We start from the raw sequence: 5686 nt of genomic DNA on the forward strand, positions 1-5686 counted from the left end.
GTACTCTGCGAATGTTGTAGAGCATGAACCTATAGGATCGGGTCACCGCCTTGATGTTAGTGGAGAACGACAGGGTGTTGTACAGGGTCACGGCAAGGTTCTTAGCACTCTGGGAGGAGGACACAATGGAGTTGTCAACCGTGATGGCGAGATCATGGAACGGGCAGTCCTTCCCGGGAGGAAGAGCAGTTCCGTCTTGCCGAGGTTCAGCTTGAGGTGGTGATCCGTTATCCACACTGATATGTCTGCCAGACATGCAGAGATGCGATTCGCCACCTGGTTATCAGAAGGGGGAAAGGAGAAGATTAATTGTGTGTCGTCTGCATAGCAATGATAGGAGAGACCATGTGAGGACATGACAGAGCCAAGTGACTTGGTGTATAGCGAGAATAGGAGAGGGCCTAGAACAGAGCCCTGGGGGACACCAGTGGTGAGAGCACGTGGTGCGGAGACAGATTCTCGCCACTCCACCTGGTAGGAGCGACCTGTCAGGTAGGACGCAATCCAAGCGTGGGCCGCGCCGGAGATGCCCAACTCGGAGAGGGTGGAGAGGAGGATCTGATGGTTCACAGTATCAAAGGCAGCAGATAGGTCTAGAAGGATGAGAGCAGAGGAGAGAGAGTTAGCTTTAGCAGTGCGGAGAGCCTCCGTGACACAGAGAAGAGCAGTCTCAGTTGAATGCCCAGTCTTGAAACCTGACTGATTAGGATCGAGAAGGTCATTCTGAGAGAGATAGCAGGAGAGCTGGCCAAATTACTTACTGTAATAGTGCCAAGTCATAGTCAACCAACTTACTTACTGTAATAGTGCCAAGTCATAGTCAACCAACTTACTTACTGTAATAGTGCCAAGTCATAGTCAACCTACTTACTTACTGTAATAGTGCCAAGTCATAGTCAACCTACTTACTTACTGTAATAGTGCCAAGTCATAGTCAACCTATTTACTTACTGTAATAGTGCCAAGTCAGTTAACCTATTTACTTATTGTTATAGTGATAAAGTGATAGTCAACCTATTTACTTACCTTCTTATGCTTTACCTGTGAATCATTCCATTATTCTGGTCACTTTCAATCTCTTTCATCACAGGTGCAGTGATTGGTTCATTGTGTCTCTGCTGTATGCTGTGGAGCCGTGGCAGTGTTGTGGTGCAAAGGGAGAAATTACAATGTTATTTATAACATGTCATGTTGTTTACCCAAATTTACCCCCATAAACTCTCAATCTTTAGCTGGGTCACTGTGGTGGAAGATCAGGCTTTTATTCAGATATCTGAGAGAAAGTACAGTTTTACTGTGACATTGATTGACAAACTTACATGTGATTTTTCCCAAAAACCATTAATGCTGTTATTCTGGAATATGTGCTGTGCCTTCCAGTGGAATATGAGATTTGACTGCTTTCAGATTACTTTATCAAATGTTCTCTTTTTTGATGCACAGAGCCTGATAACCCTGAAATCAGGAGGACTCTCGCAACTAGATTCATTATGATTATATTACTTAAATAATATGTATGTGGACAAAACATTATACAGTATTAGAATGTTTTTGGCTGGTTGCAAAAACAATGTATTTGCAGATATTCTTTGTGAAGGTTTGTCGCAAATTAAAACATTTTTCCCAAACAACAATATGTTCCACAATGACTGTAGTCCCATTGGCAGCTTTTGCATTAAACCTTTATGGTTCACTGTACAGACACACTATTCCCACAAAGATCTCTGAATTGACCAAATTGAAATGTGATGATATATTTATCTTTCTTTGTTGTTTCTCAGAAACTACTTCTTCTCTCGAGCTGATCTTCTTCTCTGAGTGGGAGATCTCCCAGCATGCTGTGCTCCACTTCACCGGTGGGTAGAGAGCTACAGCTCTGATATGAGAGACTAGCAACTGCCCTTATCTCTGTGGGAGGAACTCCCAACACAAAATTGGCCAACAAGGTTGCTTGTTAATTTTTTACCTAAAACAACAGAGCGTGTTAGTATTTAAACTATCTAACAGACTACGTTACCATGCCTCCCACAATGCCTCCTTTGAAAACGGTTCCTAGTGTGAAATACTACCTTGCCACACATTCTCCAGAGGTCCATTTATATCACCCAGCCTCACCAAGCCACACATTGCTGCCATGGTTCGTGTTAAAAGTTACCTTACTCTTCTGCTGCTATTCCTTCCTGAGGGTGAGTTACATCCGTGTTCATATGAAATACATGATAGGTCTGTAGGTCTTAAATGTAAGTTATACAGTATTATCAATTTCAGAGTTGCGTTTCATTATGAGATGTAGCTAACTAGACTACACATATAGGTGCATTATGCTCAGTTGTAACTGCAGATAGTCCTTAAAGGAATACATTTAATTCAATGAAAAGTATTATATTTTGAACATTATTGAAGCTGGTGTCTTTTTATTGAAGAAGGTGTCTTTTTTACTGGTGAATGGCCAGTCCAGTCACCATCAGTATACAAACATCAGCATCTTCCTGTTCTATACTGTAAAACATGCAACTTATAAAAAGTCCATGGAGCTTAAATATCCGAGTTGCCTGGACATTTGAATTGACAGGATTTTTTAGCTGACATGGAATACTTCACTAAGCCAATGATTTTTGCTCAATTTGAGATGAATAGAAAAACCTGAGTTGCTGAAACTCTCAGCTTAAAATACTGTGTTGGCTCAAAATACATGTGTCTTATTAACATATTTCCCAATGTGCCTCTCTGCAAGATCTATTTTACTTTATTTTTGTAAATGTACTTGTCAAGGACCAGTTTACAATTAAAATATATATTTCAGTAGATGACGTGATGCATTACATCAGCTATAGCAAAAAGTGGATTTGTTGTCAGGACAGAAAAAAACACTGTCCAGTCAGTTAATTGGATAACAGCTGAAACTGGAAAGGAGTCAAGGGGGACTGGACTCTAAGTACAACATTAATATACTTGTCTCAAACTGAGACAATACTTGATTGAACTTGAACCCAACTTGTCTAGATAAGTTGGAACAAAGTTTTTGCCAACTTGTAACATCTAAAACACTGAAATATATTTTCTATAACCCAAAAAATATTGTACTTTCAGCTGCAAAAAACAGGAAGCATAGAAATAGCTCACATAAAACAGATCCACCACTTCTTAGACTTGCTTTCAAGGAGAATTACATATATATTTCTATAATTTCAATAAACTAATTTCTATGTGAATTTGGTCTGGTCGCCCAAAAAGTTACATATTCCAGCATTAAATGTATTAGGATTTATTTTAGCCCACCAAGGGCTAGTCTTCCAAGAGTATTTTGAAATGTACAAACATACAGAATGGGAATTGAAATGATAGATGCAATACTGCGTATACCTTTAAATGTATTTATGCTGTTGTTTAGTCCCTTCATAGTGTTCACTGCAGGTAGCTAAAATGTATTAGATGTGTGTACTAAACAGCCTGTAAATATCTTCATGCAGGGCTCTCTCAGCTGGTGAGAACACAGCAGGTTGTCACAGCAACCCTGGGAGAGGACGCTCACTTCAGCTGCAGGCTCATGAAACCCAAAAACGTGCTTCAAGTCACCTGGCAGAAGGTGACACCAGGGGCGACTGAAAATGTGGCCACCTACAACAAACGATTTGGACCAGTAGTCAACCCACCTTTTCAGAGGAAAGTGGAGTTTGAAGACGAGGGTCTGCAGAACTACTCTATTGTCATCAGAGGAGTGTCAAGAGGAGATGAGTCCTGCTACAAGTGTCTGTTTAACGCCTATCCAGAAGGAGCTATCAGCGGCAGGACCTGCCTCCAAATTAATGGTAAAATATGATCACTGTAAGGAGGGGTTAATTCACTCTAAAATCCAAATTGTATAATGTGGATTCACCTTAACATTAGACTACTTTTGAGGTCTTAAAACAATGTTATGTCCCTTTAAAACAGGAACAATAGCCTCCAATGCCTTCAATCCATTGTTCTACCTTGACCTGTGTGTAAATGATTAACCCAGGAACAATTCCCTCAAATTATCATGCATCCATTTGACCTTGATGTACATGAAAACCTTATAGTATTTACATTCACTGTGAACTATGTCTGTTGTCCTATAGAGCTGTATGGCCCCTCACTCCTCATCACACAAACCAACAACAGTCACACCACTCTGTCCTGTTCTGCTACGGGACGACCTGCTCCTACAGTAACCTGGGACCACATAGAAAACATCAGTCTAGACAAATCCACCATGGCTGATGTCACCCATTCCAATGAAACAGTCACTGTCACCATAACTGCCATGGTGGCAGCGTCCAGTCTACCTGACAAAGACACCAGGGTTAGGTGTGTAGCGTCATCCCGTGGTGCCGTCAAGGAGGTTTCCATGGTGATTCCAACTAGGGATCAAGCTTCATTTGCAGGTGAGAAACGGTTAGGGTTAATACCACCATAATATATTGACATGATCAGGAACATGATGAAGTACTGTCTGTGTTCATGATGAAGTACTGCCTGTGTTCATGGTGAAGTACTGCCTGTGTTCATGGTGAAGTACTGCCTGTGTTCATGGTGAAGTACTGCCTGTGTTCATGGTGAAGTACTGCCTGTGTTCATGGTGACGTACTGCCTGTGTTCATGATGAAGTACTTCCTGTGTTCATGATGAAGTACTTCCTGTGTATTTCTGTTCTAGGTCAATCTCAGGTCTCTGATAACAAGATCAGTGGTAAGTGGTTGTTATTCTAATAATGACAGGTCATAATCAACCTATTGACTGACTCTTTTACTGTTCAACTTTCAGGTGTAGTGCAGAGACATATTTACATGTATGAAGCGTTAGTGTGGTGTACCTGTGAAGTTGACGTCTGTCTTCTCTTGTCATCTCTCTCATTCACAGGTGCAGTGGTTGGTGCAGTGATTGGTGCAGTGATGGGTTCAGTGTGTCTCATTGCTGTATTCTGTGTAATATGGCTGCAAAAGAGGAGAAAAGATACCTCTTCCAGGTAGATAAAAACTATTTCCTTGAAACTGAACAGTTACTCTGAATTGAATGTGATTTGACTGCCAGTTGTTTACCAGTTGATCTCTAATTTGATGTAGAAAACCCCCAGTTCCTGACCCTGAAATCAGCAGAACTTCCTTAAAGACACCAGCAACATCCAAACAGTAAGATGCTCATTCTAAAGAACATTTAAGAGATTATGATGGATACCTATTTGAAAGAAAACATGATAATTACATTTTCTGAGAATATGTGCTATACAGGTACATTCTTCATGATTAAATAATTGTAATAAAATAATGAATCAGATGATGTGGTTCTTGTCAGTACATTGTTTATTTTGATTTATTTCAGTGTCACACCAACCTCCAGTCCATCACAAATGTGAGTATCTCTTCAACATTTTTAACAGCTTTTTAAGATAAATAATAATTATAACATTTCTGTTGTGTATGTTTTTTTCCGCTACATTGTCTGTTTTAATCTCTTTCACACCAAGCTCCAGTCCATCACAAATGTGAGTATTTTTGCAACTTTATTTGATTATCCCGATAGAAAGCGTGAAACAGACAATATTGAGAATGTTACAAAAGCTTTTTGTATCAATTAACAAAAATACAAAAATCTGAACATAACAAAAACATTTCCTCTTGTTTCAGGATACCATCCCTCAGCTCGTCTGACAAGCGTAGGATACAAC

At 40.1% G+C, this 5686-nt stretch overlaps 2 protein-coding genes across 4 annotated transcripts in view; both read right to left on the minus strand.

Moving 5' to 3' along the window:
* The window catches only part of LOC106574974 (nectin-4), a 215464-nt gene that overhangs the window by 73167 nt on the left and 136611 nt on the right, over positions 1-5686 (minus strand). The window lies entirely within an intron of this gene.
* LOC106573841 (nectin-1) overlaps positions 1-5686 on the minus strand; it is a 61225-nt gene that overhangs the window by 22325 nt on the left and 33214 nt on the right. The gene's annotated exons all lie outside the window — the stretch shown is intronic.

The sequence above is a fragment of the Salmo salar genome, chromosome ssa16 (assembly GCF_905237065.1).
Source record: "Salmo salar chromosome ssa16, Ssal_v3.1, whole genome shotgun sequence".
NCBI lineage: Eukaryota > Metazoa > Chordata > Actinopteri > Salmoniformes > Salmonidae > Salmo > Salmo salar.